Source organism: Passer domesticus, chromosome 2, assembly GCF_036417665.1.
Source record: "Passer domesticus isolate bPasDom1 chromosome 2, bPasDom1.hap1, whole genome shotgun sequence".
Lineage (NCBI taxonomy): Eukaryota > Metazoa > Chordata > Aves > Passeriformes > Passeridae > Passer > Passer domesticus.
In genome coordinates, this window is record NC_087475.1 from 71,051,227 (window position 1) to 71,070,075 (window position 18,849).

The 18,849-nt window shown below is 39.5% G+C and overlaps 1 protein-coding gene across 9 annotated transcripts in view; it reads right to left on the bottom strand.

Moving 5' to 3' along the window:
• The window catches only part of WASF3 (WASP family member 3), a 90,569-nt gene that overhangs the window by 35,900 nt on the left and 35,820 nt on the right, over positions 1–18,849 (bottom strand). For 8 of the 9 annotated variants that reach the window (XM_064409157.1, XM_064409162.1, XM_064409156.1 and 5 more), the window contains one exon: positions 11,398–11,488. The gene's annotated coding sequence lies outside the window, so the exon portion shown is untranslated. Of the gene's footprint in view, positions 1–11,397; positions 11,489–12,971; positions 13,111–18,849 lie in introns of those variants that run through there. The other variant, XM_064409159.1, reaches the window with a different exon arrangement.

Here is an 18,849-nt window from a genome sequence, read left to right on the forward strand (position 1 = left end):
TTCCCATATCTAATATTCACCATGAAAAACCTTTTAAAATGGAATTTTTCCAGAAAAAAATTCTGTTCTTAAAACTCTTTTACTCCCAGCAGTTGCTCTAAAATGTCACACGGAAGTGTTACATTTTCACATAATTCAGTTAATCCAAAATTTTAAATGTCACACAGAAGTGTCAAGTTTTCTTATAGTCCTTTTCTGTACAAGAAACCCTCTGGATGTCATATATGCATATACACACAAGTACACTTTGTGTACATTTCTGTTCCATATATACACACACAATTTATACACATTTATTATACATATGACACACAGAGAAGATGGAAGAGACCAATAATGTAGGTCAAACAACAAAAGAGAAAGCACAAGGTTAATGTTGAATTGCCATTATACTTCTACTCCCAACAAACCTCCTCCACTCCCAGTTCTCAGCAGGCAGGAAAGACTTTACCACTGGGAAACACCTGCAATGATGTTTTTTCAGGCTATCACCCTACGTATCACAATCCTTAAAATTCTTCGCAGTCAAAGCAACATCAACATTCATCTGAACAACCACACAGCAGCAGCAGAAAGTTCCTGATATGTGTCAGGAAACACATGGACAGTCCATGAAGATTTTAATTATTTAAATTAAAATAAAGCAACATCCCTGGAGTTTCTCCAGGTGAAGCTTTACACCCACAAAACAAATTTTCCTGATTTTGACACTCCCACCAACACTTGACTTTACCTATATACCAGAAACCTGGAAATGGCAACTAACCTATGTGAGGGAAAAGCAGATTTATTTTGGGTGCTTTCATGGAAAAAATGAACTAAATATTTTGTGTCTGTATTCAACAGCTGAGTCTAAGTGAATTGAAAATTCCCAACTATTTTTATCCTGAGCCAAGTGTGCCATCTGTTCCCACAAAGTCCATCTTCTGGTAGCTACTATACTACAGCATTATCACAAAGTGCCATGTGATCAAGGACTGAAATCAAGAAAGATACTATGAGTGACAGAAAGCAACACTCAAGACAGTAGTAAAAACAATTTAAAAAGAAAAATAACAAAGAGAAACAACACAAAAAAGCCAACCCACCACCCCCAAAAAATCATCGCAAAGCTCAAGCAGCCTTATCAAGGTCCCCTGTTAATACAGCTTTTTGTGTGGTTATTTCACTCTGATGCCCAAAGAAGGCTGAGCTCTGGTCAGAGACTTTCCCAGGGTGGGGACACATTTTATGTCTTTCCCACACATTATCTGCCTGTGCACAGTAACCTGAGCACCAAGGATGATACTTCCCTCTCCCAGCTAATCTTTCTTGCTCTCCTCCACACAGTTAACATCTTCAAGTTAATCACAGAAACCATTCCTGCTTGACATGTGAGAAATAAGCAATGTGCAATTTTTCAGTTTATAGAATGAAATAGTAACAGTTACAGATGACAGCAGAACATCCAGTTATCAGAAGTACAGGAGCTCCCTGTACCCCAACAACTGACTCACAAGCGAGTAACACAGGGTCCAGCAGAAATCAAGACACATCATACTCCTTTTTTCTGCCCTTATCAGTACTGAAGACATTTTTTCAAAACAGATGGGCAGATATCCATTTATACCTCTCAGCAGAAAGAGAATACTAAGAGAAACAAAACCACAGTAAAAAAACTTAAATCTAAATACACTTCATAAATTTGTTATTAATATGTAAGGCACACTAAGATTGTAAGCAGGTACAAAACATCACATCCTCTTGGTGTTTCTGCCCCTTCTATGACAGATCCTCTCTTCTGCTAGGATCACAAATTCAGATGTCAAGGTTCTGCCCATCATTACCTTCTTAAAAATTCAACATATAATGCTTGCCTCAGATTTTTCTTTTTCTGCTGTTTTGAGGTTATAGTAGCATTTTGTGTTGGAGTTTTGTGGGTTTTTTGGTTTTGGGGTTTTTTTGTTGGCGTTTTCTTGGGGGGGGGGGGTTGTTAAAGCTAAAATCAGTGTCAGGCAGTACTACAAGTAACATGCTTTGATACAGTAACACTGGCATACAAAACCTCATTTTCAGCATTAAAGAGATTTCCTCCTTACACATACAGTAACTCCCATTGTGAGACAAATAAGCTACTGTAAAACCATAGTGAGTCTCAGACAGAATTCAGCAGTGAGTCTTCTGTAAAAATCCCCTTTCAACACTTGAAGGCTGGAAGGAAAGTTGTGTTCCATGAAATCTGGCATTGTATCAACACATCTCCATGGAGCTGGCAGGATAGAAGTGCTCCAGAAAACAGCTTCAACAAAAAAAAAAGGCATTCTTGCAACGTACAAATAATCACTAAGAAGAAGCTTACACAACTTTTTCTCCTAGCTAAAAATCATCAAATCACAGCTAAGATTACTGGGATGCAGAGGTTATCAATGACAACACTAAATTCTTTAAATCTGCTTTATTCCTGTATTTCAAATCAGTGCATTAAAATACCCCTTGTGGAACCTTTTGTCTTTCTTCAAGACATATATATATATATAGAGAGAGAGAGAGAGAGAGAGAGATAAATATGACTTGAAAATGTAAACTTAGCTTTATAAGGAACTATGAAATTTCAGAACCTAACACTGAGTACTTGAAAGCATCACACTGATTTATAGCTATGTCTGTAATTCTCTTCTTTTAGTCAATGCCAAGCGTGGGTGAATGTTAAGTGTGAACTTGGAGGAAAACAGTCCTACACTGAATAATAAAAGCACAAACCATCAAAATACATGGAGTCCACAATAAAGAACAACAAGAGCCATCAGGTTTTTCATCTGTGAGCCTCTGGGGATGTTCAAAGGCTTCAGAGACTGCATTAGCAAGCTGTGTGGTACAATAGGTGCATAAGCACCTTCAGAGCCGAATAGCTGCTGGTGATGATCCTGAGTCCATCTTGCATACACTCTTTTTTGTAAGAAAACAGGAATATTTGTTCCAGGCTAGTGCTCTCCCAGTCCTTGGACCATCAGATGCTGACACTGTCACATATGTCCATACAGACAACTCTGTATTTACACTCATCTGAAAGAGTTCATATACTTCACATCTGGGGAATTTGCATCATAAATATAATCCTGGATCCAAACCAAACCTACAGCATAATACATCCTACAATGTTGTTTCAGCATGCTTTAATTTACTATATAAAGGCTGAAAAAGAGTAGTTTTATTTTGTTTTAATTTTGTCAGGACAGGATGTAAGAAGAGAGGCAAATACAGGTTAGAAAGAAAAAGAATCATCTTAGGGCTGAAACTATGTCACAGTATTTTTTAATTATGCTTCCCTCCAATAATTACAAATGAATGTTCCAGGGAAAAAGGAGGAATAAAAAAAAATATGTACAGGAGTCAGAGTTACCTTGATCCTCTCACTCCCCATAATGCACTCAGCTTCCCAATCCTTTGGGAAGGATCTCATCTTCCTTACTGACTGCCAGTCAAACACACAGCAAAATCCTGGCAATAGAGCCAACTAAAACCCACTGAAAGAGGAACACACTGCCTAAATCTAGCAAGGCTGCAACTGCCAAGGAGTGTCACCAAGCCTATTACAGTAAGGTTACCCAACATGTGCACTCCTACAGCATCTGTACACCCTGACATTAAACTTACTCCCCAAACATGAGAAAGGCAGGAAGCAGCATCTCATTTATACTGCTGAGAGGCACTAGAGCCACTGTGTGCTGGTCAGCATCATCAAGGCCTGTAGAAGGATCAGAAATTGGACCTGGTTCACATCCATAGTCAGCAACAAATGTTTCAACCACAAGATGAGTTATGTTTCCTTCTCAGAAGAAAAACCCAGTCATTGCCTGAAGATCCGCTCCATTTAAAGTTGTGCTTTTGAAGACAGCTGTAAGCCAACCGCTCCTTGATTTAATTAAATGGATTCCTTTTCCCATTCCTGTTTCAACATTTGTGCTGTTATAGCTGCTGCTCCTAGCTGAGCTGCTTCTCGTGCTGGAATCAGATTGGAAGTCAGCAAAAATCTAATCCAGGGGAAAGAAGTCAAAGCAGTTTATGGAATTACTACCCTTATATCTGAGAGCATGGAAGTGTTAGTGAAAGCACTCAATCTCCTTCAGGACAAAAGAGAAAAAAGAAAACCAAAAAACAAAGCAATTCAAGCTGAATTCCCATTTCATACCCAGTTACAGTGTTTAGCTGTGCAGGTGAACAGCAAGCTAAGCACAAGTGACTAGATAACAAAACTGAAAGACTAGCAGCTGCTTTCTGCAAGAAATTGCACCAATATTGTCACGTTAAAATAATTTTACTTGAGTCATAGAATATGCTGAGTTGGAAAGGACCCGTGAGGATAGTCCAGTCCAGCTCCTGACCATACAGGGCAACCCAGGTACTTAAAAGTGTTGTCCAAATGCTTCCTGAACTCTTGACAGATTTGGGGTCACAACCACTTTTCTGCAGAACTGATTCCAGTGCTTGACCACAACTCTCAGCAAACAACTTTTCCCTAACATCCAGTCTAAACTTCCCTGACGCAGCTTTATGTCATTCCCTTGCATCTTGTCACTGGACACCTGACACAGGGTGGACAGCACCTCCCTTTCCACCCCCCTCACAAGGAAGTTGAAGACAGAATAATAAAGTACCCTCTTCCCGAAGATACACAAAGTACCCTCAGCTGATTTCTCAGAAGTCAGTCTCTCTAGTCCCAGTCTGTCCTATTAGTAGGAACACAAACCAATGACACTAAAGAGCTCAGAACCCTTGCAATTTTCAGGAACTTTCTGCTGACACATTTCCCAAAATCACATAGGCAACCCAGCAAACTCAGAGTAGGTCAACAAAAAATTTACTGAACAGAAGAAAAACAGATATCCCGTGTGTGCATTACAAATTCTGATTATCACGTTAGCCACATAAGTAGTTTATATCTGTATCCTTTCCATCTCTTTCTGAAAAACATGCTTTTAGTGAATGCTAACCTGGTATACATTGATTTCTGTGGTTTGTTCATAAAAAGAAACAAGCAGCATCTACTTATAAATATTTAAAAACAAATTTATTTTTAAAGAATGAAATATTAAATATGTACTTTTTAAATAAATACACAGTACTCTGAAACAGAAGTGTGGATAGCAACTCAAGACAAAAATTAGTATCCTCCTCTCAGGAACAAGAAGTCACTTATCTGATGAAAGGTACCATCACATCTCAAGAAAAGTAGTTACCCTTAGCTCCTGGTAAATTGTGAAGGTCCCTTCTTTCTTTCCAAGAGACTAAGATAGAATCAAGGACAAACCATTAAAAAAAATTAAGGAACCATTCTCTCTATGTTTTCAATCCAAAATCCAAATTAAATACAAAATGATTTTGCAATTCACAGAGAACAGAATATTTCTTTACCTGTTCACCATTAATCACTAGTCATAAAATGCAAACAGGTAGATTGCATGTTGAACTGATCACATCCATATTTCCAGTTGCATCTATCAGCATCCCACAGCAAAACACCTGAAGCCATTCAGTTTTATACTGATGATAAGATGCCCTACCCATATCTTAGAGCCACAGTCCAACCTTCTCCTCCTTTACAGGAATCCTGCTGCTAGTGCTTTATCTCCTCCTCCACATCCAGCATCGCTGCTCTGTGCATAGCTGCCGACACAGCAACCAAGACTGTTGTCCTTCACATGCCCTGCAGCCACTTTCCTCTGGACTGGACTCTGCTCTCCACACCTCACTTCTGCCATGCCATGTCTCACTGTTTCTTTGGAAGTTGCCAGCTGGTCCAACAAGAGTTGGAGGCATTGGTAGCTAAGAGGAGAGATATAAACTAATCCTTTTGACCATCCTTTCATCCCTGCAGTTTTACAACACAGTGTTTGCCCTACTGGGTGCAAAACTTTTTTTTAAATTATTTAAACTGTTTACTATTCAGAGACAGATTTTAAAGACTCAGAAGAAAGAGTCCAGTAACTAAAAGAATGGGATGGGGTAGCTGCTCCTCCCCCTTTCCCATCTACCTCCCAGACACATTCCAAACTCCCCTCCCACTGTCAGTGTAAAACATCCGATGCAAAGGCTGTGTTCTTATTTGAATATGAAAACTCTTCCAATACACCCCATAGCATGTCAACTTTTTCCACAAACCCTCAGAAGTAAATGCTGCTTCTCCCCACACAATAAGGCAAATGCACCTAGCTTACTAAATGCTGACAGATTACAGACCTGTGAAGACTTAGTGCTCTATTTCTGAAGTGTAAGGAGCCATTAATGCCTCATTTTAAACTGTTTTAATGCAAAGCTGAGGCTACCTTGTAGCTGCAACCAGATAATTTCAGGGCAGTGTGTTCTATCTTGAAAGCTCTTCTCAGTGGTGCCAAACAACAAGACAAGAGGCAACGGGCAGAAACTGAAGCACAGGAAGTTTCACCTGAACATGAGGAAGGGCTTCTTTAGTGTGCAGTGACTTCACACTGGAACAGGCTGCCCAGAGCAGGTGTGGACTCTCCCTCGCTGGAGATGTTCAAGAACCATTTGGACACAACTCTGTGCCATGTGCTCTGGGATGACCTTGCTTGAGCAAGGGAGGATGGACCAGATGACCAACTGTGGTCCCATCCAACCTGACCCATTTCATGAAATACACAAACCGAATAATAAATGAGGAAGCTTTAAACATTAATGTTTTATTTACAAGAAAAAGTATAACACTGCAATGAGTATTGATGAAATATGCTTTAATTTTATTCCTGAATTTTAAAAAGAAAGGGCAGCCATCTAGATCCTGATGATCACAGCAGTCTCTTGTAAACTTAAAGAAAGCAGTTGGAAATCAATTAGGGCACCTATTTTCAAAGAAAGAAAAACCCAACTGATGTTTTTTACCCCTCCACTTCCACAATGGTCAGTAGTGAACCTTGCCTCAAAATATTTTGCATACTGGATCAAAACACTTTCAGTATTTCCTATCATTAAATTGGTTTGAATCAAAAGACTTCCTAGATGTTCATTCTTAACACTAGTAAGTAGATTTTGAACCTAAACATGCTGAAGTGAAAACAATGCTGGGGGGGGGGGGGGATTAAATCCTGGCATGTTAATATTCAGGAAGCTTTTGTTTTTCTTTAAATATACAACAGAAGCAAAGAAAGATGCTGAATTCTGAAGTGAACCTACTCCAAATTATGAAGTGAACCTACTCCAAACTTGCCTCCCTCACAGCAGCGCTGTTGCTGTTCTATTGGCGATAAAATCTTCTCCTGTGAAATGCAATTATTAGTTTAAAACTCATTCAGCTGATGAGATCCCCCAATCTAAGAGGAATAGATTTCTTAACTACAGCTGTGACCAACTGGCTGCTGAACAGAAAAAGGACTGCTATTGCCATCTCTGTGATGAGGCTCCAGGGGCAATGCTGCGGTTGTTGGCACCCTTCCTGAGGCTGAGAATCACAACAACCCAAGCAAAACCCATTGTGACTGGCGACCAGTTTGTTTTTATGGACTGACAGGATGACTGTAGGCACAAACACATTGACTGCAACTCTCAAAGACCATAATTTAAAGTTATCTGTGATTACATGGATCTTCCATACACCCCACCAAATTATGTAACAAACCTATCAATGCTTACATTGCTCTTAACTACACTTCAAAATAATCAGTGTAATCTACATAGACTACAAGCACATATGGAAAAAATGAAGCCATTAGAGACTAATCTACACACAGTTCAAGAAGTAATTTAACTACATCAGTTAAATTTAGAAGCTGATTTATTTAATCATTGCAAAGGCAACCAAGATTTAAACCTCATCCTCAAGCAGATCCCTGTGCACTAGCTGCATAATTCAGAGGGAAGTTATTATGATGCCAATCACAGAAAAGTTCAGAGAAGAGGCCAATGACTGCATTTATTTGCAGAAATGAAAATTTCCCAGTCTTAGACAGTGATAACAAAGAATATTTCTATATGTGATGAGCATGCTAAGGCTCTCACAGGGCAGACACCAGTTTTAATACAGAAAGAGAAGAAATTTGCTAACATCACACCCATTTTGTCAGGCTGCAATTTAATTCAACTCCATGCAGTCAAGTCCAAAATGTAAATAAGTGCATACTGAAAAGAGTTTAACCCCAGAGAGGCAAGAGCTAAGCCAAAATATTCAGCCTCTCCTAACATCAAAATCTGATAGAAACCAAGAAAAGCCTCATCAAAAATGCATGTACCTGAAGATCAAAATCTGTGATCATTTCTCTATTCTGTTTTAAGTTAGTCTCTCCCAAAACCAGTTCCACCTCATTTTGGCTTTACCATTTGCAATGCAAGAATTCTGCAATACTTTTGCCTCTCTCATAGGTCTTTTCCCACCCCTGGGAGACCATTGGGAAAACACTGTCCTGCTACTCCTCCCATCCACCATTATGCAATTAGTGATCCACAACTTTTGGCTGGTCAAGTCATCCAAAAACCCTCCACCTCTCTCCAGAAACTACTTCTCTCCTGCCCAACCTACTTTTCACACTCAGTCTGTCCCATTCTGAAATGCTTCTTTCTTTCAGGGGACTATTCTTAATGGTTTGTTTTAAATCAAATATTTAAGTTACTAAATAATTGTATAATTTAGCAGCCAGATTATACAACTGAAAAGTCAGACAGTACATGCAAAAGTCTTGGCACATAAATTTGGTTTAACCCTGACTGAAAATATCCAAGCTGCTGTCCCAATAAAAGTGTTTCTAAAGACTGGAGTATTATCCACACAGCAATCACAAACATAATTTTAACCTTTTTTTTCAAAACACGTAAGTGAATACACAGTATTTTTATCTGCCAAGTGTAAAGGTGTATTTCTTAGAATTGCTTGTATGTGACGACAAAAGAATCCTTCTGGTAGTCTATTGAATTGACAGCTGGGGCTAGTAAGCATCAGAGGCTGTTTTCAAGCCTTGCATCTGGTATTTCATTCCTCACTGCATGCTCTCTAACTTTCTTTGTGGACGACACTTTTGTACCATAGTGTTGTAGGTTTATAATGGACGTTTAGAAAAGCCAGTGCATGCTACTCACACAGTATGGCATTTTAAGCAATCCACAACTTTTACAAACATTTAATATAGAGTTTTTATCAACCTGAAAACTTTGGGGAGCATTTATATTAGCAAAACACAGCAGGAAATCCAGAGAAGCAAGACACGGCACAACTATAATCGAAGTGACAAAATGAGTGACTTAATTTCAAATTCAAATGCCTTACTACACATGAAGGTGAATTAAGCTGTTTAATATTTTTATTGTGATTTGCAAGTGAAATTCTTTGAATAGAAATTTAAAAAGAAAATACATTACATTTCTGTAGAAATCAACCATTATTTTAAGTACAAGTTTCACATTTTATTGATCAGGTAGTTTCCAAATTGTGCATCAAATCCGAATGTTTGTGATACATGAATGATCAATGTTCAACCAAAAATTAGAATTTGTTTACTAGAATTAGGTTTTAATATTTTTTAAAAAAACTTAAAGGTTGATATTTTCAAGTATGTTCAGCATTGTCGTTATAAAACCATCAGTTACATTAAACTCCAGACTAGCTGACACTTCAATTAAACTCTACATGAAAGCTGGGCTTAAACTGCACAAAGAAACAGAAAACGCTTGATAAAACTGCACTGAGAATGAACAGCAAACATCTCAAAATAATTTCTGAAGTTTTATTAATGGATATAACCTAGGTAAAATATTCCAAAACCAAGGGTCTTCTTCCTGTAGTAACTAATTTCTATAGCTCCCCGTAAATAAAAGCAATGATGTTCCCATGCAGCATCAAACGCAACTGAAATATAACAGTGCTGTAACACTCACTGCTTCATTAAATAATAAGCTAATCTAATAACCTAGTAGTGAAGCATATTTTCAATTTTAGATACATCTATTTGGTTTACCTTTTTTTTTCCTACAGACTACTTACTTTCCCTGACACACTTCCTCCACTTTTGACATTTACAGCAAGAGATCTTTTTTCCAAACAATTTCAGAATATTACCATTGATTTACCTTTCCATTTAATGGGTAATGCAAGAGGGGTAAAGGGGGAAAGAGTGGGTTTTCTTTCACCCTTCTCCTTCAAAAGCTATTACCATAACTCTCCACTCCAGTGTGCACCATATTGCTTCCTTATTCTTTCATTACTCAAAACAGTTTCCTACTTGAAATTTGTGAATGCACACATTTTCCAGAATTCTTTTTCCTAACTTAAAGTAAAATCTCTTTCAGAACATATATGCTGAAAAGCATCTTGAGTATCATCAGGCATATCCCCAGGACTCAAAACTGAAACAAGCATAAGCGAATTTCAGCTGAGTGGGATAAAGTGTGGCAAAGGATCATAGCCAGGGATACAGACAGAGTCAGCTCTAGGACACAGGAGAACAGAATCCTAAACAACAGTCTCCTAAAGCACTGCTGCATACTTTACTGTTTCTCAGAGACCTTGACGCAAGGCTGGCCATGGTTTCTGGCCAAGGCAGCACTGTGGTGTGCAATGCAGGAAGTCTCTCTTACAGGCAGCTAACACTACTTTTAACCTCACCCTCTCAGGAGGAAGAACAACAAATCTGCCCTTCAGCTTCTTCCCCTGCTCAAAAACTTTCTCCCTCCCACTGCAGACACCAACAAGCTGCAGCTCACTGTAAACACACACATGCACACACTTATCAGCTTACTCATTGTAACAAAATTGTCTGCACTTTGCCAGCAGTCCTTCATTAGCACCCCCAGGTGTGTCCCACCTCTGATGTCACACAGTGAGGGAAGTGCTATTCTTCCAGCAACGCCAACAGATAATCCTTATCTAAAGGTCCCTGGTGTTGAGTGTGGCAGCTGAGACAGACTGGGGCAGGGAAATGTTTCCCCACATAGCTAGTTTAATATCAATAAATACAAATCTTTTATTATCCGTTGCACTTTGATGCCAACAAACATTCAACTTCAGCAGATTTAGTTTAAATCTCTTAGACAATACATCAACAAAATACAGATTATACAGGGTAAAAGTAATTAACAGATGCAAATTTATAAATCCAGTAGCTCATGAACAACCATGAATAAAGTAAATTTATTTTGGTTTCTACACAATAAGATTAGTATTTAAACGCGACCAGTCTCCTGGGTGAACAATGCTTTTGACATTTGTTTCAGGGCCTAATACAGCACATCTTCAATATCACAAAAATATAAACCTCCTTCCAAAGGCTAACTCAAAACTTTCTGGACAAGTTTCTAAAATTCATCACTGGTCTTCAGTTTGAGGGACTTATCACAGTCATCCAAGCTATTTAATAGATTTACACAAATGCAAAGTAAGTGACAAGGAACGTTCAGCAAGAGCTCTCTTGAACAACTTACCATTTAAAAAGGAGCGTGGAATATCCGTACTGTCTACGCCTCTGAGAAAACAGCTGCTCTCTAACTTCCTGGCACACTCAGGTGGCTTTTTCTGCAAACAAAGACAAATCTAACTCAGCCTTTCAGTAACAGAATAATTAAAAATATACATTAAAAGTGGGGCTCGCTTCAGTGATCAGCTAAAAAAAAAACTTAGTAAAATATGCATGAGTAGAATCCAGACAGCTTTAACCATTTTGTGCTAAATATTTCATGATACAGACTAATTTTTTTTCAAGGTAACAAAATAGCTTGTGTTATTTTATAATCAATTTTTAAATAGAAATATCAGCAGAGAAAGTAACATTTACCCACTTGAAGACTGTGGGGATGGAAAAATGATGTAACAGCCTATAATAATGCACAATAAAACAGCAGTCTTAAATCCCTCTGAGATTCTTCACAACAAATTAAATACTACTGAACAGAAACCCACTAAAACAGATTAAAAAAAGGCAATGAGAATTTCTTGCAAAAATTAAGTAGTGAGATGTTTCCATGAAAATATTACAGTTCCTAGCATCAACAGAACATTGTGACTTATACATTAGCATTTAGTCATACACTAAATTTCTGTAAATTAAGGGGTTTTGCAGTTAAGATATAAATGCCCTTTCTACAAGAACTATATAAAAATGATCTCTAAAACAGATCACTTGCTTTGAGGAGGCTGATACTACTACCAGAATTTTAAAAAGGTGCTACTCTGCATTTTTTTGCCTAAATATTTTAGACAATTAAAATTTACAAGAGGAAAAAAACTACTTTATCTCAAGGACACAATTATAACCCGTGATGTATAAGAAAGACAAAGCAACTAGAAGAGCAAGACACTGTTAAAGTCACCACAGAGATTTCGCAAAGGCAAGACAGCAGTGTCCTACTTGCCCACTGTCACCACCTGCCTTGTTCACAATCCTTCATTCTCCCTCAGAATACCAAAGCTTTAAGGTGCCCAGACCTTGATTCCACTAACCACTGATGCAATAACCACCTATTCCAAACAAAATATTGGCCTCTAGTTAACCTGCTCACAAAATCTACCAGTTGGCCAAGGTCTTGGTCCTCACTTAAGTGTTTATGTGCTTAGAGACAAATTAAAGAGACACATTATAAAGGCTCACATATGTACAATTCATTCATGTTCTCATTACCAGGACACGTGAACTATATGGGGAAAGCTATTTGCCTCAGTTAACACAAGATGGACATGGAGGGCCACAATGAGTATTAAAGGGGCTAAAGCACCTTGTCCTATGAAGACAGGATCCTGGACAAGAGAAGGCTCCAGGGAGATCTTACAGCAACTTCCAGTACCAAGAGGAGACCAACAAGAGAGCTAGAGATGGACTTTTCACAAGGACATGTAATGAAAAGACAAGAGGGAATGGATTTAAACTGAAAGAGGGTACGTTTAGGTTATATACTGGAAAGAAATTCTTCACTGTGAGGATAATGAAACACTGGAATGGGTTACCCAGAGAAGTTATGGAAGTGTTCAAGGGCAGCTTGCATGGGGCTTGGAGCAACCTGACCTAGTGGAAAGTGCTGTGCCCACGGCAATGGAATTGGAACTAGATGTTCTTTACAATTCCTTCCAATCCAGGCCACTCTGTGATTCTGTGACTTCAACCAGCAGTGATTTAAGCATGCTTGTGCCTCAGGAACAGTAAATCTGCTTTAGAGCAAACAGCACGACATAAACAACACTATGGAACAGACATCATAGAGCACTTATAGCACAAGGTGACTGGAACTTTATATAGATCTTAAACCCTCTAGTACTACCAGGGTATCTGAGAATGTATTTACACATTACGTTATCCTCAGCAGCAAAGGCACTTTAGGAAGTTCTCAGTTCCCCACACGAGTGGCACATTTTTGTCCACGTGCTGCAGTTAACTGCCATCATTTACATTTACACACTGTCTGCAGTGCTGCACTACATAAACAGGATCCCTGAATTTGTGATGAGAGAACCCCTCACTCAGATCAACAACACAGAACCTATAAAGTGATGGAAAGAAAGCTGAGAACTACCACACCATGATGACAAATCTCAGCTTTCACAGTGAAAATCAAATCAATTATGTTGACATGTATTTCAGTATAAATCCTTACCTGGCTAAATAAAAACATCAAGACATGGTCAATGTCAAGCAGTTTTAGATCTTTGCTTTGCAGATTTTTGATTATTTTTTTTAATAGAATATTCAAAAAGGTCTAAGATAAACCAGAGACAAAGTGTTGTACTCTCTATGTGTTTCACATTTAAGATACATAGCTATGATGAAAACACAAGATACAGGAAGGAAAATATAATTTGGTACACCACTAACAGTCCAGCAATACCTACCTAATGCCCAACTGTGAAAACACAAGCATTCCCTTTTGAATGGATTCTTTCTTTCCCATGAAATCCCCAAGAGGGAGAAAAAAACCCAAACAACAAAAGCATTATAAAAAGATTCTTGCTCATTATCAAGAACATCACTGACTCCTCTGCCAAGTGACCCATTTGACACATTCACTGACTAAATTACAGAAAGTACTGAACAGTTTCACCAGGATAAGAACTTAGACATGCAGAATGTGTAACACTGACTTCTGGTAAGAAATTTAGATCCAGCTGAATTGTGTTTAAAGTCAATATTTTAAAGCTTTCTAAACAAAACTCCTAGAAATGAGGATATTATAGGCAAGCAATTTGAAGAACAAGCTGTATGGCACACAGAGGATTACTTCAGAAATCCACATGAAAAAAACCATAAAGGATTTAATGTAAGACATAACTTTTACACAGATTGAGGATTAAAAGTATCCAAATGGCAGGTCATCATGAAAATGGTGAAAAAAGGATTCTATTTTGAAGTCTGCTTTCTGGGGTAGGGGGAGGGTTTTTAAAATATGTTTTCATATATGGAGACCCAAAGCTTACCACTCTAGTATGAATTCAAGTAACTGCATTACGAATGCATACACACAAAAAATGAAGTTATTTAAAACTTCAGTACCGGTTTGCCTTGTTAAATTTGTGCATGTATTCAATCTTAAAAGCATGAAATTCAATCTTAGAAACTACTGTAACTCTGCAACACACGTTTGGAAAACCCAGACAGGTTCTGAAGTCTTCAAAGAGTAGAACCTCACATCAATTAGTGGTTAGATCCCCCTTGATCTTATGTACTTCTAGAGTGGGATGGGGGCTTTTCTGCACAGGAGCCATACAATCAGTTATTTAAAACTGAGGGGCCTCTCAGTAACACATCTAAGCAGCTTTCATAAGATTGATCAAGACAACTCAAAAGTTTCTTATCTTTAAATCTCTAAACTAGATTGTTCCACATCCCAGTCTTAAATCTGAGCACAGAACAGGAGCAGCATAAAGACATGGCAACTCATGTTTTCCAGGTGTTCTTTAATTAAAGAGTCACTCACTGTTGTCTAATCCATGAGCCTCTGCAGCATCCAGAAATGCAAAATTACTTGGGATAAACACTGTACTTGGAGTGGAGAGAGCAGCCTGCCCTTTGACAAGCCCTCAAGGGATACTTTCCCACTCTGCATCTTCTTGAGAACCACTCTGACAGTCAGACTTAGTCACCACACCCAGTGTGTCCTTTGCCACCAATTCCTTCCAAGCAACAAACAAGTTCAAGTCCTTGAAATTTTTCTTCAGAGCACAGGCAGATAACTAAAAAAATCCAACCTGTGTGGAGTACCTGGTGATTCTTTTATTCCATTTCACTCACTGGATTATGGTACAAATATTCACTACTTGACTGAGTATAGCAATCCTTCAGTACTGGACAGAGGAAACCCATCTAAACAGCAGGCTTGCAAAATCCTACACATCCTGTGGAATTTATCTGAGGTTAAACACTTGATCTTCAGAGATTTTGCAATCTACAAAAGCCAGCCCATCAAGCCTACAAGCCAGCTAGTAACAGCAGTGGTTCATCAGACATTCTTTGCTGGTAAGAAGCGTGACCATCCCTACATCGGTCACCTCTTTGGTGTCTCAACAGGAGGCCTGCCCAGGACTACACTCTTCTGTGGTCAGCACTGACTCTTTACGGCAAATTAAGCCCTGTAGATCTCTTGCCTTTGATCCAAAAAGAGAGGGTTCTTTCACCACCAGGAAAGACAAAAGGCCAATACCTCTGAAAAGGAACAGATTTCAGATGGGATATCAATATCAAAATGTTTTCAAACACTTGAAAAGGTTTGCTGGTAGCGTTCACCAACCCTAAATTCTTCACAGATAACACCCCTAATATCACAGTACAAGTCTTCTGTGTATCAGCCTGCTCCATCTCCCAACACAGCCCTGCACCCTTCTCCAGAAGGTGAGAGTACACATCTTTACAGAAGAGCAAAGAGCTCCCTCCCAGCTCCACTCCTAGCCTGTAGAGATGTCTCCCTAATGCCTCACTAAAGGAATGCTGATGCCTTTACTCAAGTGGATCCCCACTCTCATGTAGCAACACTAAAAATGGGTCATCCTCAGCAGAATGCATCCCTAATTTCAGTTGTTACCCACCCAGCATTACACAGCACAGTTTTTCAATTACTAATATTTAAGAATATGTTTCCTCAAATAGAAAGGTCCCTCAAACTGTACTTTCTGAAGCATTCAACCTCACTTCTTGTTGTTAGCAGGCACTGCTAAAAAGCATGAACATCTAGACAGATGCTTTGTGTAAGTACTCCAGACAGAAAACCTGTGGGTTCATTAAGGGGATTAGTCCAAGGCTAGGTGATGTGACTTTCAAGTTAAATGCTTCATTAAAGTACCTGAATTAGGTGACAAAAGCAATCCAAAAATATTGTCAGGTCATTAACAGCCAAAATTCAAATCAAATACCAGATTTCACCTTGTGCTGAACAAAACTTAATATTTTCTTCACCTATACATCTCCAAAAATAGTAGAGGGTCATGCAGGTTGTACTCTACAGTTTCATAATGTTAGAGAGAAGTGGCACAGTAAGGGAAAAATTAATCAGCACAGGCCACAGAACCCTGCTGAAAAGCATTAGCCAAAAATACCATATATATACACACATAAACCACAAATGAGACACCTCAAGATTGAGAAATAAAATCTAGTAGATTTCAGAATGTCCAGGAAAAAAAGAGAACTTAAACAGAACTGATGTGGTTTTTAAAAAGGGGAAAAAACACCACACCAATAAAGAAGTGCAACAGGGAAGGAAGCAGCACCAAGGTCCTACTAAACGACTCAGCACTGCTGTAGCTGACAGCCCACTTGAATTCCATGGAATCAGAATTATGCAGATGGTCACAGCCTGGATCAAGCAAGCAGCTGCTCTCTCTAGCACACCCCGTTCATGGCCAAGACATTTTTACATCTGGATCTAGCTGAAAGCAACAACTCCCATCACTCTATGGCTAATTTCCCCACAGCTTGGCAGTGAAAGAGCAATGAAAAAACGTAAGAGCACTCAGATTTAATGTTTGGAGATAAGAAAGCATATCCTTTACCCTAGCAGAAAGAATGATGCTTTGTGATCTAGAGCTGGGTATAGAAAAAAATTTCACCTTCCCTGTTATTATGTCCTCCTAAGAGGCCACATCCTCTGTTTAAAAACCACAACTGAGATATGAAGCTTGCTTCCATTGAAAACTGCTTTATGATCCCTTAAAATGGCTTTTTAAAGTACATAAATAGCAAGAGGTCTAAAACAAAACATTGGACTTGTGGTAGATGATTAAGTGACTGCTAGGGGCAAATTAAAAACAATGGCATTCAGTGGTTTTTTCCATTACAGAATTACAGAATGGCTTAGGTTGGAAGTGACTTTAATGATCATCTTGTCCCAAACCTCCTGCCATGGGCAGAGACACCCTCCACTATCCCAGGCTGCTCAAAGCCACCTGGCCTTGAACACTTCCAGGGATGGGGAATCCACAACACTTCTGGGCAACTTGTTCCAGAGCCTCACCACCCTCTGAGTAAAGAACTTCTTCCTGTCCACTCTCTCTTGTGCTGTCTCAAAAAGCCTTCTCTTCCCCAGGCTAAACAGCCCCAGCTCTCTGAGCCTGTGTTCACAGGAGATGGGGTACAGCCCTCTGAATATTTTCATGGCCTTCCTCTGGACTTGTTCCAACATGTCCACATCCTTCTTAGGTTGGGGGCCTCAGAGCTGGACACAGCACTGCAGGTGGGATCTCACAAGAGTGAAGTAGAAGTTGAAAATCACCTCCCTCAACCTGCTGGTCAGGTTGCCTCAGTCACAATACTGATGGACCTGGGGCTGCCCAGTCCCAAGTTGGAAGACCATGAGTGTGGGAACAGTGAGTTTCCATTTGTGGACACTGAAATTCTAAGGTATTCTAATTCTTCACTGTATCAGCTGAATATTTCCAATTCCATGGGGAATGATGGGATTCATCCCAGAGTTCTGAAGGAGCCAGTGGATGCTCAGCAGCACTCTTGTCCATCATCTACCAAAAGACTTCAGAGTTGATAGGGGTCCCTGCTGGTCCAGATCTAGTTTTACTCCAATTTACAAGAAGGGTATGAAGGAAGATCTAAGAAACTACAGACCTATTAACATAGCTTCAGCTCTTGGAAAAATTATGGAAGAAAAATTATACTGGGTAATACTGAAAGGCATTTAAAGAATAATGCAATTATCAGGCACAGCCAATATGGGTTCACAAAAGGAAAGTCATAATTAATAAACTAATTTGATAACCTTTTCCGATAAAGTCACACATCTAGTAGACAAAGGGAAGGCAGTAGATGTCTTTTTCTGGGTTTTTAGGAAAACCTGATGCTCTCACAGCATCCTTCTGGACAAGTTGTCCAGCTGCAGGACGAGTGGGTTCATGGTGTGCTGGGTGAAGGACTGGCTGAAGGGCAGAGCTCAAAGGGCTGTGAAGTGAAGGGGGCTACATCCAGCTGGTGACCGGTCCCCAGCAGTGCTCCTCAGGCATCAGTTCCAGGGCCAGTCCTGTTCCTGTACTTCCCAATGATCTGGATGCAGGAGTGCACTGCACCTTTACTGAGTTTGCTGCTGATACCAAACTGGGAGGTGCTTTTGGCTTTTGTGAGGAACAGGGAGCTTCGCAGAGGCGGATCTACGCAGACTGGAACACTGGGCATGAAATTTGTAGCATGAAATTTAACAAGTCCAAATATCAGATTGTGCACCTGGGACAAAGTAATGCCAGACACAAGTATAAACTGGGAGAGAGTGGAATCTGGATTACACGGTGGGCACAAGCTCAGTCTGAGTCAGCAGTGAGCTCTGGCACACCAGAGGGCAAACCCCATCCCAGGATGAATCAAACAACATCACCAGCCAGGCAAAAGTGGAGATTGTCCTGCTGCATTCAGTGTTGCTGTGGCCTCACCTCAAGGACTGTCTACTGTTCTTGGCTGC